Source organism: Leptonychotes weddellii, chromosome 8 (genome assembly GCF_054177405.1).
Source record: "Leptonychotes weddellii isolate Sample4059 chromosome 8, ASM5417740v2, whole genome shotgun sequence".
In the NCBI taxonomy this organism is placed as follows: domain Eukaryota; kingdom Metazoa; phylum Chordata; class Mammalia; order Carnivora; family Phocidae; genus Leptonychotes; species Leptonychotes weddellii.
The window spans coordinates 26247660-26260840 of NC_138376.1; the positions used below are offsets into that span (position 1 = coordinate 26247660).

At 37.7% G+C, this 13181-nt stretch overlaps 1 protein-coding gene and 1 long non-coding RNA gene across 9 annotated transcripts in view; one reads left to right on the plus strand and one right to left on the minus strand.

Moving 5' to 3' along the window:
- The window catches only part of FKBP5 (FKBP prolyl isomerase 5), a 115860-nt gene that overhangs the window by 76914 nt on the left and 25765 nt on the right, over positions 1–13181 (minus strand). The gene's annotated exons all lie outside the window — the stretch shown is intronic.
- Positions 1–13181, plus strand: part of LOC145722991 (uncharacterized) — an 81713-nt gene that overhangs the window by 52191 nt on the left and 16341 nt on the right. The window contains exon 4 of the long non-coding RNA XR_014147629.1: positions 2909–2978. This is a non-coding gene — a long non-coding RNA (uncharacterized LOC145722991). The remainder of the gene's footprint in view (positions 1–2908; positions 2979–13181) is intronic.

Below are 13181 nucleotides of genomic sequence, written 5' to 3' on the forward strand. Positions count from 1 at the left end.
AGGAGATATAACAACCTAAGATCCCCAGTGGATGCCTGAAACTACAAACAGTAGCAAACCCTATATTTACTATGTTTTTTCCTATACATACATACCTGTGATAAAGATTAATTTATAAATTAGGCACAGTAAGAGATTAATGACATAATAATAAACTAGAACAATTATAACATAAAATAAAAGTTATATAAATGTGGTCTCTCTCTCTCTCAAAATATCTTTGTTAAAAGATTATTTATTTATTTATTTGACAGAGACACAGCGAGAGAGGGAAAACAAGCAGGGGGAGTGGGAGAGGGAGAAGCAGGCCTCCTGCTGAGCAGGGAGACCGATGCAGGGGGCTCGATCCCAGGACCCTGGGATCATGACCTGAGCCGAAGGCAGACACTTAACAACTGAGTCACCCAGGCACCCCTCAAAATATTGAACTGTACTCACCCTTCTCATGAAGATGTGAGACGATAAAAAGCCTACACAATGAGAGGAAGGGAGGTGAATGATGTAGGTATTGTGACGTAGTGTTAAGCTACTATTGACCTTCTAAGGATATATCAGGAGAATCATAGGCTACTGGACCGCAGTTGACCACAGGTAACTGAAACCATAGGAAGTGAAACCACAAATAATGAGGGATTACTGTTTGCATTCCTGGGACAAATCCCATTTGGTCATTGTACTTTATCCATCTTACATGTTGTTGGGGTCAATTTGCTAAAATTTTGTTAAGAATTTTATGACTGTGCTCATAAGGAATATTGGTCTATAATTTTTTCTTGCAATATATTTGAATGGATGGATTTATTTATTATTTATTTTATTTTTTAAGTAATCTCTACACCCAACGTGGGGCTTGCACTTACAACTCTGAGATCAAGAGTCATATGCTCTACCAACTGAGCTAGCTAGGCATCACTGTCTGGTTTTAATATCAAGATAATACCAGTATCACAGAGTAAGTTAAGCAGTATTCTCTCCTCATCAATTTTATGTAGGAATTTGTGTAAAACTGGTATTATGACTTCTTAAAATATTTGGCAGAATTTATCAGGGAAGTCACCTGGGTCCAGAATTTTATTTGGGGGAATATAAAGTCCTTAATACATAAAGGATTATTCAGGTTGTTTCTTCTTGAGTAAGTGTTGGTATTTTGTCTTTTAAGGAATCTGCCCATTTCATCTAATATCCTGGCATAAAGTAATTAATATCACTGTCTTATTTATCCTTTTAATACCTATAGGATCTGCAGCTTTGCCAACTCTTTTGTTCCTGATTTTGGTGACTTGTGTCTTCTCTTTCCTGATCCATTAGGCTGGAGGCTTATCAATTTTACTGGTCTTCTCAAAAAGCCAGCTTTTGATTTCATTGACTTTCTACTGTTTCATTGGTTTTGGCTTTTATCATTAACTCATTTCTTCTGCTTACTTTGGGTTTAATTTTCTCTTCTTTTTCTAGTTTCTTAAGGTGGAGGCTCAACAGACTGATTTGCAACCTTACTTTTTCTCTAACACATGCATATAATGTTAAGAATTTTCCTCTGAGCACTTTCATTAACTACTTCCCACAAATTTTGATACACTGTTTTCATTTCCACTCAGTACAAAATACTTTCTAAATTCAACTTTGATTTTTTTTCCTTTGACCCATAAATTTCTTAAAGATGTATTAGTTTATAAATATTTAGGGGTTTTCCAGATAGTTTTCTGTTATCAATTTTAAATTTAATTCTTTTGGTCAGATGACTTACTTTTTATGATATAAGTAATTTTAAATTTATTGACACTATTTTAGGGACCAAAATGTGGTCTATACTAGTAAATGTTCTCTGTGCAATTGAACAAAATGTGTATTCTGTTGTACTGGGTAGATGTCAGATAAATGTCAATTAGGTCAATCGGGTGACAGTGTTTAAATCTTCTAAATCATTACTGATATTTTGTCTTGTTCTACCAGTTGAGAGGTAAGGTATTGAAATCCCCAACTGTAATGTGGATTTGTTTCTCCTTTCAGTTCTGTCAGTTTATGATTCATATATTTTGAAGCTTTTTAGGTGTATAAATATTTAGGACTATTAATTCCACTTTTTGAACTGACCCTTTATCATTATGAAATGATCTTCTTTATTCCTGGTAATATTTTTTGCTCTAAAATCTAGTTCGTCTGAAATTAATATAGTTATTCCAACTTTCTTGATTAGTATTAGTATGGAATATCCTTTGCAAACCTTTTACTTTTAGCCTATTTGGGATCTTAATATGAACAGTAGGTTTCTTGTAGGCAGCATACAGTTGAGTCTTGCTTTTTTACCCCATCTACTAAGTTCTGCCTTTTAACTGCGTTGTTTAGGTCATTTATAGTTCATGTGATTATTAATATAGATTGGTGTAAACTTAACATTTTGCTATTTGTTTTCTATTTGTCACATCTGTGTTTGTCCCCTTTTCCTCTTTTTCTTGGATCTCTGAACTTTCAGTTTTTTTGAAATCTGGAAAAATTTGGCCATTGTTTCTTCAAAAATTTTTTCTGCACCCTCTCCTCTCAAGACTACAATTACATGTACATTCAACCACCTGAAGTTGTCTCATAGCTCACTGATTTTTTCCCAGTCTTTATTTCCTTTATTTTTGATGATTCATACTGGTTTGGCTTCAAGTTTACTAATCTTTTCTCCTGCACTAATTTGCTGTAAATCTCATGAAGTATATTTTTCATCTCACACATTGTAGTTTTCATATTTAGATGTTCAATGTGGGTCTTTAAAATATATTACATACCTGTAGTTGACATGTTCTCAATCTTTCCAGTAATACCGTGAACATATAGAATATAGTCATAATAAGTGTTTTAATGTCTTTGTCCACTAATTCTATCATGTATGTCTCTGTTTTGACTTACTGATTTTCCTCCTCAGGGGCTGTATTTTTCTGCTTCATTCCAAGTCTAATATTTTTTATTGGAAGCCAAATGTGAATTTTACCTTGGTGAGTACTAAATATTTTTGCATAATTATAAATATTAAGCTTTGTTCTGGGATGCAGTTAAACTACTTGGAAATAGCTTGATCCTTCTGAGGTCTGTTTTTAAGCTTTGTCAGAAGGGACCAGAGCAGTCTTTAGTTTAAGGCATTTGCCCCACCGCTGAGGCAATACCTTTCTGAGTATTCTACCCAATATCCTGACTTATATTTTCCTCTTTGGCTGTTGGGAACACAAACTGAGAAAGAATCAGAGATTGTTCCCTATAATCCTTTTGGGTGGTTCTTTCCTGGCTTTGGGTAGCTTCCATAAAATACATGTGCTAATCAGCACTCATCTGAAGATTTAAGAGGGACTTTGCAGACCTATGGAGTTTTCTCTCTTTGTGCAGCTCTCTCCTTCCCTAACTGCAGCCACCCTGGCCTCCTCTGACTCCAGCTCGGTCTCTTTAACTCAAGGCGACAGCTGAGCTGCCCCCTCCTTACACTGCAGCCTGGAAACTCTCTCCATATAGTAAGCTAGGATAATTGTAGGACTCATCTGTTTCTGGTTTCTTGGTGATCACTGTCTTGTGCTGCTTCTTGTTCAGTGTTTGAAACTTCATATATTTTTTCTGGGGTTTTTGTTTGTTATGTGATTACAGCAAAGAGAGTAAATCAATCTCTCTTAATTCATCTTGGCCAGAAGCACAAGTCCATGAGTACACAAGTCAGAAAAAGGAGACACAGTAAAAAAAAACACAAGTATTATGAATGGAGTTTCAAGTGGGAGAAAAGGTATTTGATAAACACTGTTTAGAACAAATTTTGAGTCTGAAATTTGAAGGGTATAGGTTTTCCATGACATTAAAAAAGTCAAAGCCCACAAATGATAATCTACCTACAAAAATGGCAGGTACTTTTTGCAAAAATGGAGTCAAAACTAGAGTTTTGTGTTTATTTCTGGAAATCTGGATAATTGCAGTCTTTTTTCCTTTAATCTATATAAGAAACGATTGTTTTAAACCTTACAAGAATGAAAAAAGTGTGACTTTACATTTCTGAAGGCCATTAATATACCACAATTTTTAAAAACTGAAATTAAGAACTGTTTTTCCCCTTCTTTTGATTAATTCAACTGAAAACTATACAGTAAAAATCACCTTAATACTTCAAAGTCATAATGCCACAAAATTTGGTTTGTGATTGACATTAATCTTTAGTGTGTTTATAAAACATGCTTTTGTTTTACAACAAACCTCAAATGGACACCTATTATATGCAAAATCTATAAAGTATCTCAATATACTGAGATTTTAATATTGCTTAAACTGGAAAGAAAACCCCCAAACTATTTAGAACACACACACACACACACACACACACACTGTAGCAGCACTTACAACATATGAACAGCAGTCTGTAACCAAGCCACATGGCTTAATTCTCTGTGTATCTATTTAAACTTCTAACTAGCCCTAGCACCACTTGCAGATATCCGCCCTTAAAAAGCATACAGTATCATAAGAAACAACATATACAGATGCAAAAAAACTGAAAGAACACAAGAGGGGCAGAGAAGGCTATTAAAGAGTGCTGCTTGGATGGCTTCCTTTCTCCCCCTCTTATGTTTCATCAAAGTGGCTTCTGTGGCTCAGATTGCATTATCTGGCTCCTTGCCCTCATGCTACTCAGCTGCCATTCATTCCAGTTATCAATGGCAATTATACAAACCAGCCAGATTCCCAAAATTTCATCTAAAGGTTCTGAGTAAAGTCCTAAGCTGGAGTGTAAGGGAGGGCTTTTAATGGAAAGTAAAAAGGCAGAGAATAAACTGAAGGAAGCTAACTGGAGAGATAAAGGAGGATCAAGAAGCTGGAATACTAAATTTGAGACAGGCTCATTTCTACCCATAATCTTACACTCTCACCTTCACACACACTTCCTGGAAAGCTAGGTAACTTGAATTTTTATCTACAGAGCTAAATTTGCCTCTTGAGTTAAAAACTTATTCTATTAGCCAAAACTTTGTTAAAATTGTAAAATTTAACACAATTATATATTACAGAGTGTTTGGGGAATAAAGAAATGCAAAAAGAATTTACCACAATCCCAATATTACAACGTAGGGGTAGTTTTTTTTTTTTAATGGACATTATTTTTTAGAGCAGTTGTAGGTTCACAGCAAAACTGAGTAAATTAGCCAAAACAACCCTGAAAAGAAAAAAGTTGAGAGGACTCACACTTCATGGTTCCAAAACTTACTACAAAGCTACAATAATCAAAACTGTGTGGTACTAGGCTAAGAACAGACACAGATCAGTGGAACAGAACTGAGAGCTGAGAAATAAACTTTTACATTTATGTTTAACTGATATTCAAAATGGCTGCCATGATAATTCAATGGGGGAAATAATAGTCTTTTCAACAAATGGTGCTGGGACAACTGGATTTCCACAAGCAAAAGATTACAAAGTTTGATACCCTACCGCACACCGTATATAAAAAGTAACTCAAATGGATCAATGATTGCAACGTAAGAGCTAAAACTACCTCCTAGAAGAAAGCATAGGGATTGTAAATCTTCACTGACCTTTGATTAGGTAATGGTTTCTTATGTGAAACAAAGTACAAGCAACAACAAAAAAACTGGTAAATGAGACCTCATGAAAATTAAAAACATCTGTGCTTCCAAGAACCACCATGAAGAAAGTGAAAAGAAATCACAAAGAAATGGGATGAAAATTTTGCAAATCACATATCTGGTAATGGAACTGTTATCTAGAATATATTAACAACTTGGAGGCTAGGAGAGACGGGAAAGAAAGGAGGAATCTGAGCTCACCTCCTATCAAGGACATACAGAGACAACAACTACTTGTGATAAAACTCACTCTGAAAGCGACCTAAAGACTGGCAGAACAGGTCTTCCACAGCTAAAGACATAAGAAGACCACAAGATGGGGAGGAGGGAGAGACACCTGGGTGGCTCAGTCAGTTAAGCATCTGCCTTTGGCTCAGGTCATGATCCCAGGGTCCTGGGATTGAGCCCTGCATCAGCTCCCTGCTCAGTGGGGAGTCTATTTGCCCCTCTCCCTTTGCTCCTCCCCCAAATCAGGGCACGTGCTCTCTCAAATAAATAAATAATCTTTAAATAAAAAAAGGGGGAGAGAGAGAGAGAAGAGGAGAAAGGGCAGAGACACAGTTGGTGAACCAAACCCCCAAGGCTGCAAACCACAGCAAGAGGGATAGGTATCACAGGCATGGAGGAGCCAAGAGATCAAGCCCCAGAATGGGGACACCTGGCCCTGGGACCTGCACCAGAAAGACGAGACCTCATAACAACAGGTTCTGAAAATCAAGGGGGCTTATTTCTGGGAGAGCCACAAGGCTATAGGAAACGGAAACTCCACTTAAAGGGCCAGGGCACTACTATCACCCAGTCCAAGACCCAGCACTGAAGTGGGGTCGGGAAAGTGCCTAGCACCTGGGTTTTAAGTGAAGGAGATTTACTGACTAATTTTGGAATGTGTATTGGAGGGGACAGGAATCTGCAGGAACTTTCTTGGAAAATGGAAATGCTAGAGGGTGCCACTTTTCTTGCCCTCCTTCAACTTAGCTGGCCAGGCACTTGTGGGAGCCTGTTCTGGCACTCTCTACCTACCCTGCAAGCATGCTAGCCCAGCCCCAGCATTCCCCTGTGGACCTGCCCCACCTGGTAGGCGCCCCTCCCTGGTGGCTCCCACGCCATCATACCTGGAGGGCAGTCTCAGCAGCGACCAACATTCCCCTGGGGCAAGTACTGCTCTGTCATACCTGGCAGGCAGCTCTAACTGGGAGGTACCTCTCCAAGCACACCTCCAGACTCCTGCCCTGAAGAGCGAGGGAACCAGCCCCCCCACCAGCATGCCCATACTAGCCAGAGTGGGGTCTCTCAGCTAGCCATCGGAATAAAGGAGGGGCAAGCCCTGCCCCCAGTGTACCCAGAGGTAGAAGCCAGTCATTGCAGATAACAGGGCTGATGGCTGGCCCCACCCGCTAGCATGTCCCCAAAAGCTACAGCTGGGCCACTCAGTAGCCATGCAAGGGGGCAAACCCTGCCCACCAGTGCCCCCCGCCAGAGGGTGCAGCCTGTCAGTGCTGACAGCCACGCTGAGGGTCAGCCCTGTGATGAAGTGATAACTGGAAGGCAGGCAGGCAGGGAGGGACAAGGGCCCCACCCTAAGAGGAAACCATCCTTAAAAGGATTTTACACTGCCCTGGAAGGAGCCCTCCACCCTTTCCCATTATGATAGGTGAAAAAAATCTGATTGGATGACAGGGGCAGGGAGGGTTAATCAGATTGAAAGAGCTCACCAACAAGCCCATAAAACCTCTAGACCTAAAAACTCTGGTGGCAACCCTTTCAGGTCCCCTCCCTCCTTGGGACCTTTGTACTATGACTTTGCTATCCCTCAATAAATTACTCAATAAACTTTGCTTTGCGGCCCACCACTCTGTCTGGTCTACCTCTTCATTCTTCGAAGTGGTGTGACCAAGAACCGAGGGCACTGATGGAGAAAAAAATCTGCAACACCAACATGCCTACAGGAGAGTACATGCAGCCAACACAGGGACACCCTTGGAACACCTGGTTATGGTGACCTGGGGGGACCACACTACTGGATACCACATGCTGTCTTCTACATAAGACCACTACTTTCAGACCAGGAGATGTAGCTGACCTACCTAATACATAGAAATACAGATTCAGACAAAATGAAGGGACAGAGGAACATGTTCAAAATGAGAGAACAGACAAAACCAAAATTAAAGAGCTCAAAGTAATAGTCATAAAGAGACTCACCAGGCTTGAGAAAAGATTGAATGAAGTAAGTCAGAACTTCAATAACAGAATAGAAAATATAAAAAAGAACCAGTCAGAGCTGAAGAATACAGTAATTGAAATGAAAAAATACACTAGAGGGAATCAACAGATTAAAAGATGCGGAAGAGGGGCACCTGGGTGGCTCAGTTGGTTAAGCATCTGCCTTTGGCTCGGGTCATGATCCCGGTGTCCTGGGATCGAGCCCCGCATCAGGCTCTGTGCTTAGTGGGGAGCCTGCTCCTCCCTCTCTCTCTGCCTGCCTGTCTGTCTGCTTGTGATCTTGCTCTCTGTCAAATAAATAAAATCTTTAAATAAATAAATAAATAAATAAATAAATAAATAAAAGATGCAGAAGAATGGATCAGAGATCTGGAAGACAGAAAAGTGGAAAACAATAAAGCTTAACAGTGAAAATGAAAAAAGAATTTTTTAAAAAATGAGGGTTACTAATGGGAATTCTGTGAAAATGTCAAGCATATCAGCATTCACATTATAGGGGTCCAAGGAGGAGAAGACAATGAGAAAGGGGTAGAAAACTTACTCAAACACATAATAGCTAAGAACTTTCCTAACCTGGGAAAAGAAAGAGACATCCAAGTCCAAGAATGAAAGAGCGCCCCAAACAAGATGAACCCAAAGAGATCCATACCAAGATACATAATAATTAAAATGGCAAAAGTTAAAGAAAATCTTAAAAGCAGCAAGAGAAAAGCAAACAGTTACATACAAGGGAAACTCTGTAAGGCTGTCAGCTGATTTCCCAGCACAAAATTTGCAGGCCAGAAGGGGGTGGGACATGATATATTCAAAATGCTGAAAGGAAAAAAAGCCTAAAAACAAAAATACTCTAGCTGGCAAGGTTATCATTCAGAACTGAAGGAGAAATAGTTTCCTAGACAACAAAAGTTAAAGGTGTTCATCATTACTAAATCAACCTTACAAGAAATGTTAACGGGAATTCTTTAATTGGAAAAGAAAAGGCCATAAATAAAATTATGAAAGGAAAAAATTTCACTGGTAAAAGCAAACATACATTAAAAGGTAGTAGTAGATCTGGATGGGGGATGGGATAACTGGGTGATGGGCATTAAGGAGGGCATGTGATGTAACGAGCACTGGGTGTTATATGCAACCGATGAATCAATCACTGAACTCTACCTCTGAAACTAATAATACGGTGTATGTTAAGTAATTGGATTTAAATAAAAATATTTTAAAGTCCATAAAAAAAGGTAGATCTGTCACTTATAAAAATAGTATGAAGGTTAAAAGATAAAATTAGCAAAATTATAAAAAGATGTAAAGCATTACATACATAAAACTTGGAGGCGGAAGTAAAAATGTAGTGCTTTCAGAATGTGTTCAAACTTAAGTGACCATCAACTTAATAACACTGCCATATACACAGATTGCTATATATATACCTCATGGTAACCACAAACCAAAAACCTGGAATATATACACAAAAAATAAAAAGAAAGAAATCCAAACCTAACACCAAAGAAAGTCATCAAATCACAAAGGAAGAGACCAAAAGAAGAAATGAACAGAGAACTATAAAAACAACCAAAAACAATGGACAAAAATGGCAATAAGTACATACCCATCAGTAACTTTAAATGTAAATGGACTAAATGCTCCAATCAAAAGAAACAGGGTGACAGAATGGATAAACAAGATCCATTTATATGCTTCCTAAAAGAGACTCACTTCAGACCTAAGAAAAACAGAGACTGAAAGTGATATAAAAGATATTCCATGCAAATGGAAGTGGGGAAAAAAAAGCTCGGATAGCAATATTTGTGTCAAACAAAATAGACTTTGAAACAAAGACTGTAACAAGAGACAAAGAAGGGCATTACATAATGATAAAGGGGTCAATCCAACAAGAGGATATAAAAATTGTAAATATCTATGCACCACACATAGGAGCACCTAAATATGTGAAACAAATATTAACAGAAACAAAGAGAGAAATTGACAGGAATACAATAACAGTAGGAGATTTTAACACCCCACTATATCAATAGATAGATCATCCAGACCAAAAAAATCAATAAGTAAACAGTGACTTTGAACAACACATTAGACCAGATGGACTTAACAGATATATACAAAACATTCCATCCAAAAGCAGCAGAATACACATTCTTTTCAAGTACACATGGAACATTTCCAGGATAGATCACATGTTAGGCCACAAAACAAGTCTCAATAAATTTAAGAAGAGTGAAATCATATAAGCATCTTTTCCAACCACAACAGTATGAAACTAGAAATCAATTACAAGAAGAAAACTGGAAAAAAACACAAACATGTGGAGACTAAAAAACATACTACAACCAACCAATGGATCAAATGAAATCAAGGAGGAAAAATAAAAAATACCTAGAGACAAATGAAAATGGAAACAATGGTTCAAAATTTTTGGGATGCAGCAAAAGCAGTTCTTAGAGGGAAGTTTATTAGTGATATAGGCCTACCTCAAGAAACAAGAAAAATCTCAAATATACAGTCTAACCTTACACCAAAATGAGCAAAAAAAAGAACAAAGACCAAAGTTATTAGAAGGAAGAAAACAATAAAGATCAGAGTGGAAATAAATGAAATACAGACTAAAAAACCAGAAAGACCAAAGGAACTAAGCTGGTTCACTGAAAAGATAAACATAATTGACAAACCTTTAGTCAGATTCTTGAAAAAAAAAATGAGAGAACCAAAATAAATAAAATCAGAAATGAAAGCGAAGTTACAAATGAGACCACAAAAAATACAAAGGATTATAAGACACTACAATGAAAAATTATAGGCCAACAAATTGAACAACCTAGAAGAAATGGATAAATTCCTAGAAATATACAGTCTTCCAAGGCTGAGTCAAGAAGAAACAGAAAATCTGAACAGACCAATTATTAGGAACAAAATTCAATCAATAATCAAAAAACTCCCTACAAACAGAAGTCCAGGACCAGATGGCCTCAAAAGTGAACTCTACCAAACCATATAGGTTATAGTATCTATCCTTCTCAAACTATTCCAAAAAAACAGAAGAGGAAGGAATGCTTTCAGATTCATTCTACAAGGCCAGCATTACCCTGATGCCAAACCAGACAAAGACACTACCCCACCACTGAAAAACTTACAGACTAACATCCCTGATAAACATAAATGTAAAAATCTTCAACATAATATTAGCAAACCGAACTTGAAAACACATTAAAAGGATCTCTCACCACTATCAAGTGGGATTTAATCTAGCAAAGCAGAATGGTTCAATATCTGCAAATCAATCATCGTGGTACACCATGTTAACAAAATGAAGAATAAAAATTAAGATCGTCTCAATAGATACAGAAGTATTTGACAAAATTCAACACAACCATTCATGATAGAAACTCTCAACAACACGGGTACAGAAGAAATATACCTCAACATAATAAAGATCATACAAACCCACAGCTAACATCATATTCAATTTCCTCTAAGGTCAGGAACAAGACAGGGATGCCCACTCTCACCAGTTTTATTCACCGTAGTACTGGAAGTCCTAGCCACAGTAATTAGACATAAAAAAGAAATAAAAAGCATCCAAATTGGTAAGAAAGAAGTTAAACTGTCACTATTTGCAGATGACATGATACTATATATAGAAAACCCTATGGGACGCCTGGTAGCTCAGCTGGTTGAGTGTCTGCCTTCGGCTTGGGTCATGGTCTCGGGGTTCTGGGATCGAGTCCCACACTGGGCTCCTTGCTCGGCAGGGAGCCTGCTTCTCCCTCTGCCTGCTGCTCCCTCTGCTTTACTCTCTCTCTCTCTGACAAATAAAATCTTAAAAAAAAAAAAAAAGAAGAAAAAAGAAAACCCTAAACACTCCACCAAAAAAACTATTAGAATAAATGAATTCAGTAAAATTACAAGATACAAAAATCAACATATGGAAATCTGTTGTTTCTATATACTAATAACTATCAGAAAAAGAAATTAAGAAAACAAATACATCAAAAATAACAATATACCTAGGAATAAATTTAACCAAGGAGGTGGGAGATCAGTACTCTGAAAACTATAGAACAATGATGAAGGAAATTAAAGATGGCACAAATAAATAAAAGATATACCATGCTCACAGATAGGAAGAATTGATATTGTTAAAATATCCAGGGGCAGTTGGGTGGTTAAGTTGATTAAGTGTCCACTCTTGATTCTGGCTCAGGTCATGATCTCAGGGTCTTGAGATCAAGCCCTGCATCAGGCTCGGTGCTCAGTGCAGAATCTGCTTGTCCTTCTCCCTTCCCCCCTTGCTCTCAGTATCTCTCTCTCTCTCAAATAAATAAATAAAATCTGAAAAAAATAAATAAAATTGGGTGCCTGGGTGACTCAGTCGGTTAAGTGGCTGCCTTCAGCTCAGGTCATGATCCTGGGGTGCTGGGATCGAGCCCCACGTCGGGCTCCCTGCTTAGTGGGGAGCCTGCTTCTCCCTCTCCTTCTGCTGCTCCCCCTGCTTGTGCTCTCTCACTCTGTCAAATAAATAAATAAAATCTTTAAAAATAAATAAAATAAAATGTCCATACTACCCAAAGCAATCCACAGATTCAATACAATCCCTATCAAAATACCAATAGCATCTCCCACAAAACTAGAATAATCCTAAAATGTGTATGGAACCACAAGAGACCCCAAATAGCCAAAGCAATCTTGAGCAAGGAACAAATCTGGAGGTATCACAGTCCCAGATTTCAAACTATACTACAAATCTACAATAATCAAAACAGTATGGTACTGGCACAAAAAGAGACACATAGATCAATGGAACAGGATAGAAAGCCCAGAAATACACCCAAGGTTATATGGTAAAATTAATCTATGACAAAAAAGGCAAAAATATACAGTGGGAAAAAGATAGTGTCTTCAATAAATGGTGTTGAGAAAACTGGACAGCTACATGCAAAAGAATGAAACTGGACCACTTTTTTACACAACACACAAAAATAAACTCAAAATGTATCAAAGACCTAAACATAAGACCTGAAACCATAAAACTTCTAAAAGAAAACATAGGCAGTAAACTCTTGGACAGCAGCCTTAGCAGTATTTTTTGTATAGGTCTCCCCAGGAAAGGAAAACAAAGGCAAAAACAAACAACTGGGACATCAAACTAAAAAGCTTTTTCATGGTGAAGGAAACCATAAATAAATAAAAGGCAACAAAATAAAATAAAACAAAATAAAAAGGCAACCTGCTGAATGGGAGAAGATGTTTGCAGATAATAAATCCAATAAGAGGTCAATATGCAAAATATATAAAGAACTCCTACAACCCAACACCAAAAAACCAAACTGGACAGAGAACCTGAATAGATATTTT